At 41.4% G+C, this 15,953-nt stretch overlaps 1 long non-coding RNA gene across 1 annotated transcript in view; it reads left to right on the top strand.

Moving 5' to 3' along the window:
- LOC133546241 (uncharacterized) overlaps positions 1-15,502 on the top strand; it is a 60,283-nt gene extending 44,781 nt beyond the window's left edge. Inside the window, exon 3 of the long non-coding RNA XR_009805038.1 lies at positions 15,325-15,502. This is a non-coding gene — a long non-coding RNA (uncharacterized LOC133546241). The remainder of the gene's footprint in view (positions 1-15,324) is intronic.
- Positions 15,503-15,953: the final 451 nt, after the last annotated feature.

Genomic DNA, 15,953 nt, shown 5'->3' with positions numbered 1-15,953 from the left:
AACAACTATATACATTTGATTATTTACATTTGATTAATTACAATCCAGGGAGGTGGGATGTGGTGGGGGGAGGAAGTTAGTCTAGGGTTGTAGCTGCTTGCTGGTGTTCTTTTAGTGCAGTTTTGAAGAGATGCACTTTCTTTTACACCTGTTGGAAAAGCATTCCATATTGATTGATTGATTGAAACTTTTATTAGTAGATGGCAGAGTACAGTACGTCCATCCAACCATCCATTTTCTACCGCTTATTCCCTTTCGGGGTCGCGGGGGGCGCTGGCGCCTATCTCAGCTACAATCGGGCGGAAGGCAGGGTACACCCTGGACAAGTCGCCACCTCATCGCAGGGCCAACACAGATAGACAGACAACATTCACACACTAGGGCCAATTTAGTGTTGCCAATCAACCTATCCCCAGGTGCATGTCTTTGGAAGTGGGAGGAAGCCGGAGTACCCGGAGGGAACCCACGCATTCACGGGTAGAACATGCAAACTCCACACAGAAAGATCCCGAGCCTGGATTTGAACCCAGGACTGCAGGAACTTCGTATTGTGAGGCAGACGCACTAACCCCTCTTCCACCGTGAAGCCCGAGTACAGTACGTAATCCGTACAATTGACCACTAAATGGTATCACCCGAATAAGTTTTTCAACTTGTTTAAGTCGGGGTCCACGTAAATCAATTCATGTTAATGTGATGTGGCATAGAAGGAGAATGAGTTAAGACCTTTGTTAGATCGGAATCTGGGTTTGACGCGGTTCATGGAGCTCCCCCTGGTGCTGTGGTTATGGCAGTCATTTACGTTCTGGAAGTAGGTTGACATGTACTTCGGTATCAGGGAGATGTCGCAAATTTTATAGACAAGGCTCAGTGCAAGTTGTTTTATTCTGTCCTCCACCCTGAGCCAGCCCACTTTGGAGAAGTGGGTAGGAGTGAGGTGTGATCTGGGGTGGAGGTGTCGACGTAACAATGTTAAAAAATGCATAAGTAACATGCATATTTGCGTAGACGAGTTAGGGTTAGGGTTGGGTCTGTTTGTTACTTCAAGATCGAGAGGCTCCACTGCTATAACTTCATTTACAATGCTGGCTGGCTGTAGAGCTGCCCAGTATTATTCTAATTTAGAAAACATGTATTCAACTACAAATAGTTAGGTGAATTAAATAATTACTCTAGCTCCAAGAAAGTGTATTGCATTTCCTAGAAACTATTTTCTGCTAATTGTACTGCCTCCATAGCTGACAAATTACATTCACTTTTCAGAGATAAAGACCTCGGGCAGTAGTTACAGACTAGAATATATAAGGTTACTGTGAATCATTGTTGTGTTTAAAAGGCTTTCCTCGAATGTATTTGGGGCTACCACAGTGTACTCATAATGCATTAATGTGACAGTGCATTGTGTTTGTTTCTGGGTAATGTTAGAGTTATTGTTTTGTTTTAGCATTACAATAAATATACTACCTGGTTGTCTGGAACATTTACTTTCAGTCAAACTACATTTTAAGGAAAAACAAATTAATACCGTGATTAAGAATGTGCCTGTTATTACACTACATATGTACCTACAGCATATTAATCAAGGTTGTTAGGTGTTTTTAGAGTGTTTTATTGGCCAAATAGATCAAAATTCAGCTTTTCGCATTGTTAGCCACCTCTTTGCTAGAATTGTTCTCCGAGTCAGAATGCATTCAGTAAAAATAAAAACATGTGTTCTTGTTTTACATAAAGATTGTGAAGGATGGGCATAATTCCCCCCAAAAATGCAGTTCCCCTTTAAGTTTAAAACCTCTTAAGGCCCAAGCTGTTTATTTACATGCTTTTTTTTTATTTTTCTTTGCTATTCGGGCTTATTGGACCCTAGATAGAATAAAAACTAAGAATCGTCTTTTGATATGATGTACTTATTAGTCCATAAGTAACAAACGTGTGCTTCATGTTTACTGACATGCTAATTAATATTTTTACACTTTTTTTTTCCAAATTCCATTGTATGTTATACTCTTCTGACACCACCAGATGGCAGTATGAGTGTCCACATAAGTGGCCATAAGACCCCGATTCAGTAGTGTACACAATTTTGGAAATAAGAGCTAAAAGACTCTGTCCACACATGTGGCCACTAAGCCTTTAGAGCAGGGGTGTCAAACTCAAATACAGAGTGGGCCAAAATTCTAAACTGAACAAAGCCGAGGGCCAAAGTTGAACAACTTACGATTTAAAAGGGACCCAAACAAGTTTTGCATTGAATATTGAAAAAGCAAGGCTTATATAAGTTTATAGTGACATGCAAAATCGAGTTTTGTTGGTAGCGGGGGTGTATATTGTAGCGTCCCGGAAGAGTTAATGCTGCAAAGGGTTCTGGGTATTTGTTCTGTTGTGTTTATGTTGTGTTACGGTGCGGATGTTCCCCCGAAATGTGTTTGTCATTCTTGTTTGGTGTGGGTTCACAGTGTGGTGTAACAGTGTTAAAGTTGTTTATACGGCCACCCTCAGTGTGACCTGTATGGCTGTTGACCAAGTATGCCTTGCATTCACTTGGTCGCATATATTACGTGACTGGGCCGGCACGCTGTTTGTATGGAGGAAAAGCGGACGTGACGACAGGTTGTAGAGGATGCTAAAAGCAGTACCTTTTAGGCACGCCCTCAATATTGTTGTCCGGGTGGAAATTCGGGAGAATGGTTGCCCCGGGAGATTTTTTTTGGGGGGGCACTGAAATTCGGGATTCTCTTGTAAAAATCGGGAGGGTTGGCAAGTATGACTATTAGCGTTGAATACTGTGATACAGCGACAACGCCACTGTATAATACCGGCGGGCCAGCTCTAATGTTAATTTATTATTGCCTCAAGGGCCAAATGAAATTACATGGCGGGCCAAATTTGGCCCGCGGGCCAGAGTTTGACACCCAAGCTTTAGAGGATGTGCCAGCAATGCGGAAAAACAAGTTGACTATATGCTCGATTGTGTTTCATTGTAGCTTTTAAACCATATTCAATTGTATTTACAAACCGCAAAGTATGTGAAAAAACGTTTAACCTTCCTCTTGTGCTTAGCTTTCTGTTTCCATCTCTTATGTTAACGGGTCGGTTTGGACCCATGTCTTAAATCAGCTGTAAAATACACTAAAAACAATTATCTATCATCCAATTTGTTTCTCATCTCTTGGTTACCTTGTTAGGCTTCCTTATCCTTGAAAATATTGGTTTTAATATTTTTGGTTTGGGCCATTGGGCCTTATTTTGTCAGTACACCCCTCGATTTCAATTTTTAAAAATGGTAAAACGAACCTCAAGAGAATCATATAAATAAAAAAAAGGTTGTTGTGTTACCTAACTATTACTAAGGGGTATTAGAACACATCTTTTAAATAAATGTGTTTTGTTTATTTTTTCATTTTAAGAATTTTAACTATAGTAACATCTATGGTGTTACGGGTCAATTTCGACCCATATATATTTACTTCAAGAAAAAGGCTAAAAAGTATTTTCTTCAGCAACAGAAATCCAACATCAAACAAACAACCAATCAAGCAAATGAAAGCAAGAGAAATAGATTACTAGTTCCAAAACTAATAAAAAAACAAAATCAGAGTGGCAAAAAGTGACACTTTTAGTGTCCGTCTTTTGTTTGTTTTTGTACAGGATAACAAGGTAAAATGAGAATCCACTAAAGCTCACATGATTGGGAGAGGAGCTGGCTGTCAGTGTGTTCAGTTTTGGCTCTTATCATTGCTTTATCATCTTATTTTTATAACCGGGTCGAAACCGACCCTAACAACACTAAGGGCATAATTTCTACCAGAGCATTTTATAATTTAGTGAAAAAAAATTAAATGTTTTATTTTGTTGACAAAGAGGTTCCTGACAAAGTCAAAAAGCTTTGATGCAAAAAAATAAATGTATGTGGTGTTTTTATGCATTTAAAAACTAAAACGGGTCGGCGTCGACCCTAACACAAGACGAAGGTTAAACATCACAAAATGCCACAAATTCAGTCAGCGGTTTTGAATATTCCGGTAATATTTGGGTCGTTTCCGTGGCTTCTACATCAATCAATCAATCAATCAATGTTTACTTATATAGCCCTAAATCACTAGTGTCTCAAAGGGCTGCACAAACCACCACGACATCCTCGGTAGGAAAACTCACACCCAGTGGGACATTGGTGACAATGATGACTATGAGAACCTTAGAGAGGAGGAAAGCAATGGATGTCGAGCGGATCTAACATGATACTGTGAAAGTTCAATCCACAATGGATACAACACAGTCGCGAGAGTCCAGTCCAAAGAGGATCCAAGACACAGCAGCGAGAGTCCCGTTCACAGCGGAGCCAGCAGGAAACCATCCCAAGCGTAGGCGGACCAGCAGCGCAGAGATGTCCCCAGCCGATACACAGGCGAGCAGTACATGGCCACCGGATCGGACCGGACCCCCTCCACACGGGAGAGTGGGACATAGAAGAAAAAGAAAAGAAACGGCAGATCAACTGGTCTAAAAAGGGAGTCTATTTAAAGGTTAGAGTATACAAATGAGTTTTAAGGTGAGACTTAAATGCTTCTACTGAGGTGGCATCGCGAACTGTTACCGGGAGGGCATTCCAGAGTACTGGAGCCCGAACGGAAAATGCTCTATAGCCCGCAGACTTTTTTTGGGCTTTGGGGATCACTAATAAGCCGGAGTCCTTTGAACGCAGATTTCTTGCCGGGACATATGGTACAATACAATCGGCAAGATAAGATGGAGCTAGACCGTGTAGTATTTTATACGTAAGTAGTAAAACCTTAAAGTCACATCTTAAGTGCACAGGAAGCCAGTGCAGGTGAGCCAGTACAGGCGTAATGTGATCAAACTTTCTTGTTCTTGTCAAAAGTCTAGCAGCCGCATTTTGTACCAACTGTAATCTTTTAATGCTAGACATGGGGAGACCCGAAAATAATACGTTACAGTAGTCGAGGCGAGACGTAACAAACGCATGGATAATGATCTCAGCGTCTTTAGTGGACAGAATGGAGCGAATTTTAGCGATATTACGGAGATGAAAGAAGGCCGTTTTAGTAACGCTTTTAATGTGTGCCTCAAAGGAGAGAGTTGGGTCGAAGATAACACCCAGATTCTTTACCGTGTCGCCTTGTTTAATTGTTTGGTTGTCAAATGTTAGAGTTGTATTATTAAATAGAGTTCGGTGTCTAGCAGGACCGATAATCAGCATTTCCGTTTTTTTGGCGTTGAGTTGCAAAAAGTTAGCGGACATCCATTGTTTAATTTCATTAAGACACGCCTCCAGCTGACTACAGTCCGGCGTGTTGGTCAGCTTTAGGGGCATGTAGAGTTGGGTGTCATCAGCATAACAGTGAAAGCTAATACCGTATTTGCGTATGATGTCACCTAGCGGCAGCATGTAGATGCTGAAGAGTGCAGGGCCAAGGACCGAACCCTGGGGAACTCCACACGTTACCTTAACGTAGTCCGAGGTCGCATTGTTATGGGAGACACACTGCATCCTATCAGTAAGATAAGAGTTAAACCAAGACAGGGCTAAGTCTGACATACCAATTCGTGTTTTGATACGTTCTAATAAAATATTATGATCGACGGTATCGAAAGCAGCGCTAAGATCGAGGAGCAGCAACATAGATGACGCATCAGAATCCATCGTTAGCAATAGATCATTAGTCATTTTTGCGAGGGCTGTCTCCGTGGAGTGATTTGCCCTGAAACCGGATTGAAAGGTTTCACATAGATTGTTAGACGCTAAGTGTTCATTTAACTGCTCCGCAACAATTTTTTCAAGGATTTTTGAAATAAAGGGAAGGTGAGACACCGGTCGGTAATTTACCATGAGGTCAGGATCGAGGTTAGGTCTTTTAAGAAGAGGATGAATAACCGCTTTTTTGAATGCTAGGGGAACAGTGCCCGAGGAGAGTGATAAGTTTATAATATTTAGCACTGATGGACCTAATAATACAAAGAGCTCCTTGATCAGTTTCCCAGGAAGAGGGTCAAGTAAACATGTTGTTTGTTTTATTCCATTTACACGTTGTAACAATTCCTCTAATGTTATTTCCTCAAAACGAGAGAAAGTATTTTGGAGGGCAGTATCCGCCGTATATACAATCGTGTCAGTGTTAATAGAACCCCGTTGTAGCTGGGACGCATTGTCTTTAATCTCCTTTCTAATGACTTCAATTTTCTTACTAAAGAATTGCATAAAGTCATCAGCTGAGTGGGTTGAGCTACTGGAAGGAGTCCCTTGTTGGGTTAGCGATGCTACCGTACTAAACAAAAATTTAGGATCGTTTTTATTACGGTGGATGAGATTTGAGTAATATTTAGCTTTAGCTAAGGTAAGCATGCGTTTATAAGTTATTAAACTATCACTCCATGCTTGATGGTGCACCTCAAGTTTAGTCGTGCGCCATTTGCGTTCCAGCTTTCTACATAATAATTTCTGAGCTCTAGTTTCTTCTGTAAACCACGGGGTGCGCTTTTTTGGAGCCTTTTTTAACTTTAGCGGTGCTATGTTATCAATGGTTTCGCGCAGGGCGTCGTTAAAGTTGTTAGTGAGGTTATCAATAGAGCCCACATACTTTGGGAATGGTGCCATTACCGAGGGCAGTAGGTCCGCAAGAGTTGTCGTTGTGGCCGTATTAATGTTGCGGCTGCTATAGCAGTTATTATTATTATTAGTTTGACGAACTGGAGTAACACTTCTGCACTCTGGACATATTATCATATCAGTCATACTGGAAATACGCAAAAAATAGACATAGATCTGCTATCATTCATAACCCCTATTTAAGACATACTCACATATGTTTTTCTTTTTTTTATGCATTCTAATTCGTAAATACATACATAGTCTGTCAATGGAGGCTCTCTGTTCTGCCCACAAAACCCACTAATTAACCTTCCGAAACCCGCCAACAATACTCTTTATACATATCGTGAAACGCAGTGATGTTACTATAAGCGCTAACGCAGACAAACTTATATCTTAGCGCTGGATTAATAACAAACAGCATAGTAGCCCTCTGTCGCTTTTACTGTGATCTTGCAGCCATGTCTTGCTGTACTCGCATCATCGCTTCTCAGCTCCTCAAAGTTATTCTAGATCATGGGGGCCCACACTTTTTCAGCCCGCGAACTACTTTTTAAATGACCAAGTCGAGGTGATCTACCTCTTCTTATATACAGTTTATACGTGTGTGTGTGTGTATGTATGTATATATATATATATGTATATATATATATATGTATATATATATATATATATATATATACATATATATATGTATTTATATATATATATATACATATATATATGTATATATATATATATATACATATAGTATATATGTATATGTGTGTGTATAAATATATGTGTGTATACATATATGTGTGTATACATATATGTGGGTATTAGAGATGCGCGGTTTGCGGTCTCATCCGCGGAGTCTGGGGATAAACCGCGGGTCGGGCGGTTGACATGATGAAAAAATAGATTTTAATTAGATTCGGGCGGGTGGCGGTTGAACCATCCGGAAATATTTGATATTCATGGTTCTATGATTGGTATCCTTTGCCATTCAAAGTGCCATTTAAGACCCGTGTCATATAGCGAAGAAGACAATAAGAGACGCTATTATTATCCTGAATGACTGCCGGTAGTCACCCAGATAATAAGTATTAGTGCGTGCTATGAACACATTGGCTTTGTCGCCTACTACAACATGTACGATCTGCTTGTCAGTCCAGCATCATGTTGTGTGTGGCTTCCGCGGAAACACGCACACGATTGCAAGGCATACTGGGTGACAGAGTACGCTAATGGTTGTGATATAAACAATTTTAACACTCTTAGTAATATGCGCCACACTCTGAAGCCACACCGATTAAGAACGACAAACACATTTCGGGAGAACATCCTCACAGTAACACAACAAATACCCATAATCCTTTGTATTCATGACACTTCCTGACTATTTCATACACCCCGCTAGCAGCAAACCCCGTCACCCCCCCGTGCGTCGGTAAAGTGAGCGGGGTCGGGGGTGCGGGGGTGTAAAATATATTCAGGTGTGTCACGGATACAACGGATTATGGGTATTTGTTGTGTTGCGTTTATGTTGTGTTACTGTGAGGATGTTCTCCCGAAATGTGTTTGTCAATCTTGTTGGGTGTGGCTTCACAGCGTGGCGCATATTAGTAAGTGTTAAAGTTGTTTATATCACAACCATCAGTGTACTCTGTATCACCCAGTATGCCTTTCAATCTTGAACGTGTAATTGCGGAAGCTGCACACAACATGTTGCTGGACCAACAATCAGTTCGTACATGTTGTTGAAGATGTTTAAGGCAATGGTTTCACAGCACGCCCATATTCTTGTAATCAGTATGAACGCTATTGGATAGTCGCGGGAACGTTAGCGGCACCAATTGTCATCATAACTCTGTGAAACAGGTTTGAATAGCTCTGTGAGTGGTAAAGGCGGCCGACCTCTAATGTATTTCAGCGGGCGGTTGGCGGGCGGTTACGGTCCTGATAAAATGTTGGCTCAGGTGGACAGCAGGTGGATGACGACTTTGGTGATGCGGATGCGGATGATATAATTGCCTATCCACGTATCTCTAGTGTGTATACATATACGTGTATATTTGTGTATATACATATACGTATGTATAGGTGTATGTACATATATGTATGCATATATATCTATTTTTTGTGTGTATGTGTGTATACATACATGTGTATATCAAAGATAGCTTTTATCTGCTCGCTGAGAACTCATTGGAACAGAAAGTTGTGTGATAAGTTACATATAATTATTTTGACAATAACAATAATAATAATGATAATAAGTAATATTAAAGACCGAAATGGGGTCGACACAAAGTCTTGTTTCGGGCCACACAAAGCCGGCTGCGCAAGATGTAAAAGTTGCACGAGAACTGAAACCATGGATGGCTTAAAAACCCATCAACATCATAGCAGACGGAGAGTACATTTCAAACATAAGTCTGAAAAATTGGCAAGGTACGATAAGGCCCCTTTAACATGAATCGAAGAAGGCTGTAATGAAGTAGGGAAGGATATAGTTAGATCACAAACATCTTTTTGAATGGCTGATATCTTCTCCAACACCTTTTTGAAGATCGAGCTGGTGTATGATTAAGATGCTTCGATGATGCTGCCAAGATGCTCCACAAGCAATCGGCATCTTCACTGTATGCTCCACTGGTCAAAAACAAGCTACTTAGAATCAACAGCAAGCCGGAGGACATGCACACATGCAGAGAAATAAGGATTTCAGCAAAACATGGTAACCTTACTCTGTGTTTGCTTAGTAACATTCTTGGAGCAATACGGGAAGTCCATGGAAAATTCCGAACATCTTTGCTGTAATTACTTATAACTACTCGATTTATCGCGGGTTTGTCTCTGTGCGATATAGAAAAATGACTATATCGTGATATTCGAGTATACGTCCTCACGCAGTTGCTTTTAGCACCACAGGCTCTTCTCACCGTCTCTCCTTCTCACAGACAGCGAGCGCACCTTCTTACTTACGTCACATACGTATACGCCCTCGCGGAGCAGAGAGGTAGCGGCATGGGTAACGTTAGCTGTGGTGCGGGCGGTAATACGAGAGAAAGAATGTACCAATCTGGTAAAAAAAATTAAGGAAGAATTAGATCCCAAGAGGGCTTCACGGTGGCAGAGGGGTTAGTGCGTCTGCCTCACAATACGAAGTTCCTGCAGTCCTGGGTTCAAATCCAGGCTCGGGATCTTTCTGTGTGGAGTTTGCATGTTCTCCCCGTGAATGCGTGGGTTCCCAACGGGTACTCCGGCTTCCTCCCACTTCCAAAGATATGCACCTGGGGATAGGTTGATTGGCTACACTAAATTGGCCCTAGTGTGTGAATGTTGTCTGTCTATCTGTGTTGGCCCTGCGATGAGGTGGCGACTTGTCCAGGGTGTACCCTGCCTTCCGCCCGATTGTAGCTGAGATAGGCGCCAGCGCCCCCGCGACCCTGAAAGGGAATAAGCGGTAGAAAAAGGATGGATGGATAGATCCCAAGAAAAACAGCAGGTGGTCCATTGTCTGGCGGTGGTTTGGCTTCAAGCGGGAAGATGTCAAACAGACAACCGTAGTTTGTCAAGTTTGGGGCAAAAGCGTTGCTACAAAAAGTAGCATTACTGTTAATATGTAGCATCTTTTGAAAAGTCACCTGCTAGAGAATGAAGAGTGTTTGGAACTCTGCATGTCAACATCTCCATTCGGTGCCACACCAACAAAACGCCCAAGCAACAACCGTATGAAAAAAATAGTGAACAACATAAGGAGATAACGTCCGCAGTAACCTAACACGTAGCGATTTGATTTCCTATTATCCAGCTCATTTTTATTTGACACTTGACACTCTGCAGCATCGCGTGGACATCGGGGGCGGTACCTCTGGATTGGCAGACCGGGGTGGTGGTCCCTCTCTTTAAGAAGGGGGACCGGAGGGTGTGTTCCAACTATCGTGGGATCACACTCCTCAGCCTTCCCGGTAAGGTTTATTCAGGTGTACTGGAGAGGAGGCTACGCCGGATAGTCGAACCTCGGATTCAGGAGGAACAGTGTGGTTTTCGTCCTGGTCGTGGAACTGTGGACCAGCTCTATACTCTCGGCAGGGTTCTTGAGGGTGCATGGGAGTTTGCCCAACCAGTCTACATGTGCTTTGTGGACTTGGAGAAGGCATTCGACCGTGTCCCTCGGGAAGTCCTGTGGGGAGTGCTCAGAGAGTATGGGGTATCGGACTGTCTTATTATGGCAGTCCGATCCCTGTATGATCAGTGCCAGAGCTTGGTCCGCATTGCTGGCAGTAAGTCGGACACGTTTCCAGTGAGGGTTGGACTCCGCCAAGGTTGCCCTTTGTCACCGATTCTGTTCATAACTTTTATGGACAGAATTTCTAGGCGCAGTCAAGGCATTGAGGGGTTCCGTTTTGGTGACTGCAGGATTAGGTCTCTGCTTTTTGCAGACGATGTGGTCCTGTTGGCTTCATCTGGCCGGGATCTTCAGCTCTCACTGGATCGGTTCGCAGCCGAGTGTGAAGCGGCCGGAATGAGAATCAGCACCTCCAAATCCGAGTCCATGGTTCTCTCCCGGAAAAGGGTGGAATGCCATCTCCGGGTTGGGGAGGAGACCCTTCCCCAAGTGGAGGAGTTCAAGTACCTAGGAGTCTTGTTCACGAGTAGGGGAAGAGTGGATCGTGAGATCGACAGGCGGATCGGTGCGGCGTCTTCAGTAATGAGGACGTTGTACCGATCCGTTGTGGTGAAGAAGGAGCTGAGCCGGAAGGCAAAGCTTTCAATTTACCGGTCGATCTACGTTCCCATCCTCACCTATGGTCATGAGCTTTGGGTCATGACCGAAAGGATAAGATCACGAGTACAAGCGGCCGAAATGAGTTTCCTCCGCCGTGTGGCGGGTCTCTCCCTTAGAGATAGGGTGAGAAGCTCTGCCATCCGGGAGGAACTCAAAGTAAAGCCGCTGCTCCTCCACATGGAGAGGAGCCAGATGAGGTGGTTCGGGCATCTGGTCAGGATGCCACCCGAACGCCTCCCGAGGGAGGTGTTTAGAGCACGTCCAACCGGTAGGAGGCCACGGGGAAGACCCAGGACACGTTGGGAAGACTTTGTCTCCCGGCTGGCCTGGGAACGCCTCGGGATCCCCCGGGAAGAGGTAGACGAAGTGGCTGGGGAGAGGGAAGTCTGGGCTTCCCTGCTTAGGCTGCTGCCCCCGCGACCCGACCTCGGATAAGCGGAAGAAGAGGGATGGATGGATGGATGGACTTATTGAAATATCTTGTGTGACATCATGCACAAAAGTTCACTATTTGTTTTAAACTAATGTAGTGGCGTTCTGTACAAAAAGTACACTTTAGCTTAGTGTTGTTTTGATATGTCCTCTTAGTGACATCATGCACAAAAGTGCACTCATAGCTTGTTTTAAAATGTCTCTGAGAATCTTGCACTTTCTGTTTTGGAAATAACATGAATGTTTGTGCCACTGGTTAATAACTGTTTAATACATACAGTTTTAGTTGGGATTTCCCTCTCTGCATGATAGTTTAAAATGAGCATGTATTAATGCAGTATGAAGAAGAATGTTTTAATGTAGACACATAGAATCATCATACTACTGTGATTATATGTATCAAGTGTTCATTCAAGGCTAAGGCAAAATATGGAGATATATATTGTGTATCGTGACATGGCCTAAAAATAATGAGATATTAAAAAAAGGCCATATCACCCAGCCATACTTATAACAGAAAACATAGGTCTGCCTTAACCCGTTCTACAGACTCACATCATTCTGCACACGTATTTTATTGGGGATAAATTCCACATTTAGCTGTAATTCTTAGCGATGCACTTAACACTTTCTCTCCCACCCACTCTCTTACTTTTCTCTCCTCTTTTGCTCCTCAGCCACCTCGAGAAGAGGGTGATAAGTATAATCGTATGTGACCGCTTTAGCATCCTGAGCCACAGACATCTCCTGATATCATGGCCCAGCTGCACACACACATTTACACACACAGCTGTTTCATTTGGCCTGCCTGTCCTTAAAACGACATAAACGTGCATATTTGCACTATAAGGTGGTTAGAGATAATTTCACCCAGCCTTTTTGTTGTCTCCAAGGAGAGTCGCTCTGGCTAAATCCGGTGGAGCCTCAATTTACAAATCCATCTAATTACTAAGTTTTAGATCAAGCCAGATATGTGTCCGTGTGCGAACCATGCCTCTGTGTACACACGCTTCATTCATTCATTCATTTTATGGTGCAGGGATCAGCGTTTTTGGAAAGGCTGAGCCCTCCCGTTAAAACACCCTTGCCAATCCTCCCGGATTTTGCGGGAGACTGCCGAAATTTAGCGCCTCTCCCGAAAACCTCCCGGGACAAATTTTCTCCTGAAAATCTCCCGAAATTCAGGCAGACTTGGAGGCCACGCTCCCTCCAGCTCCATGCGGACCTGAGTGATGTGTATAAAGAGCGTGTCTGCCCAATGATGTTATAACTGTAGAATGATTGAGGGCGAGTTCTTGGTTTCCTTATGTGGGTTTTTAGTTAGGCAGTTTCAGTAACGTCCTCCCAGCGTGGTAAAACAACACACAACAACAGCAGTCTGTTTTCGTCCACCGTAAAGCAGTTCGTCTGCCAAACAGCAATGTTGTCACACTCTTAAACAGGACAATACTGCCATCTACTGTACATGCATATGGTTAGAAAAACAAGGATGGACAATTCAACCCTTAACTCAACAATGAGTAGATGAGTGTTGTGTGTGTAAATAAATGAACACTGAAATTCAAGTATTTCTTTAATATATATATATATATATATATATATATATATACATATATATATGTGTGTGTGTGTGTGTGTGTGTAAAGAAATACTTTATATATATATATATATATATATATATATATATATATATATATATGTGTGTGTGTGTGTGTATATATATATACATATATATATATATATGTATATATATATATATATATATATATATATATATATATATATACATATATACGTGTATATATATATATATATATATATATGTATTTATATATGTATATATATATATATATGTATATATATATATATGTATATATATATATGTATATATATATATATATATATATATATATATATATATATATATATATGTATATATATATATATATATATGTATATATATATATATATATATGTATATATATATATGTATATATGTGTGTGTGTGTGTGTAAAGAAATACTTTATATATATGTGTGTGTGTGTGTGTGTGTATATATATATATATATATATATTTATATATATATATATATATATATATATAATACTTGACTTTGAATCTAGCGGTAAATATACTCTTCCCCTCTTAACCACGCCCACCACCCTCCACCTCCCGAAATCGGAGGTCTCAAGGTTGGCAAGTATGCGTTAAAAGTTAAAGTACCAATGATTGTCACACACTCACTAAGTCATACTTGCCAACCCTCCTGAATTTTCCGGGAGACTCCCAAATTTCAGTGCCTCTCCCGAAAATCTCCCAAATTTCTCCCGATTTCCAGCCGGACCTGAGTGAGGACAGCCTGTCGTCATGTCCGTTTTTCCTCCATATAAACAGCGTGCTGGCCCCGTCACGTTATAACATCTACGGCTTTTGGAGCTCAGTTATATATGTCTCCGTTTTCCATAGGTTTATCGATAACCCATAAAGTAGGCAGGCACGGCGCTATTTCTCAGTGTGTGTTTACTCCAACCGGCACATTGATACACTGACACATAACATCCGGATTCCCATTATGCATTGCTTCAAAACTACAGCAAGTAGTAATGTCCAAAAAAAAGATAGTGACAGAGAATAGAACGAGGATGGACAATTCAACCCTAAACTCACTCCTTTCTTGCAAATTAAATTTCCCAGCTGCTGCCCATACCTATGCTCCTTCAAAGGCTGTGTTACTAGCTGCAAAGCATTGCACTTTCAATTACAACAATGAGTAGAGAGGAGTGTTACGTGTGTGTAGATGTGTAAATAAATGAACACTGAAATTCAAGTATTTTATATATAATAATTACATTGAAATGATATACAAAGCGATAACGGCACTTTTACCATGAATTGATTAACGTGATTAACGACTTAAACAAGTTGAAAAACTTATTGGGGTGTTACCATTTAGTGGTCAATTGTACGGAATATGTACTGTACTGTGCAATCTACTAATAAAAGTTTCAATCAATATAAACGTACGGGCCATGGTGAATTGACCGTTGCCGGTTCTCAAGCCTAAATGCTAACATGAAAACAAGAGACATGCGTCTATCTCCGTTAAAAACAACATACCGCAATCTAAACTTCTATAAACACATTACTGTCTGAGCAACTAAGCTATTGAGTTGTGCACACTGAACCTACAAGCTGTGCTTTCTTAGCACGGAATTTGGATGATCAATCATTCCTTAGAAGAAAACAGAAGTTATGGTGTGTTCATGGACCACTGAACAGAGTAGGACAGACACAACGGCCGCCAGAAGTGATGCGTAATTAGAATAGACTTTATTTGTTACGCACTTTTCATTAAAATACATCTTAAAGTGCTACTCTACAAACAATAGTTTACAGTACAACAATACAATAGTAGCTATTAAAATAGATAAAACATGAAGACTAAAACACTTCAAACATAGGAAATGCTAAATAATGTTTTTTTCTAACAGTGTGTCTCTTTATTTTAGGTATGTTTAAGAAGCGAGGTGATGTGCCACATCCCAAGAGCTGGCACGGAACGGAAAGCCACAACCACCACCTGCAACGGTTCCCCGAAAAAAGAAACGCTGCGAGCCAAAAAAGACGACTTGGCGGTTTCGGTGTGCAGGAGGAGGAGGAGGAGGACGAAGACCCCGCTCAGTGACCTATACGGTAGGCCATGTTCGAGTCTTTTGTTACGTTTGTAAATGAACGCCAGTAAATGTTTCAATGTGGACACATGATGCTTAGACACTTGTGCAGCCAATGTGTGTACGAAATCAATCAATCAGTGTTTACTTATATAGCCCTAAATCACCAGTGTCTCAAAGGGCTGCATAAGCCACAACGACAATCATCAACAAAACAACAAACTCAACCATCAAATAAACAACAAACTCAATCATTCAAAAAACAACTAACTGAATCATCAACTATACAAGAAACTAAATAATCAAACAACAAACTCAATCATCAACTACACAACAAACTCAATCATCAACTACACAACAAACTCAATCAGCAACTAAATAACATACTTGATCCTTAACAAAACAACAAACAATCAACAAAAAACAACAAACTCTATAATCCACGAAACAACAAACTCAATAATCCA

The sequence above is a fragment of the Nerophis ophidion genome, linkage group LG29, assembly GCF_033978795.1.
Source record: "Nerophis ophidion isolate RoL-2023_Sa linkage group LG29, RoL_Noph_v1.0, whole genome shotgun sequence".
NCBI classification, from domain to species: domain Eukaryota; kingdom Metazoa; phylum Chordata; class Actinopteri; order Syngnathiformes; family Syngnathidae; genus Nerophis; species Nerophis ophidion.
This window is presented reverse-complemented; position numbering and strand designations above follow the sequence as displayed.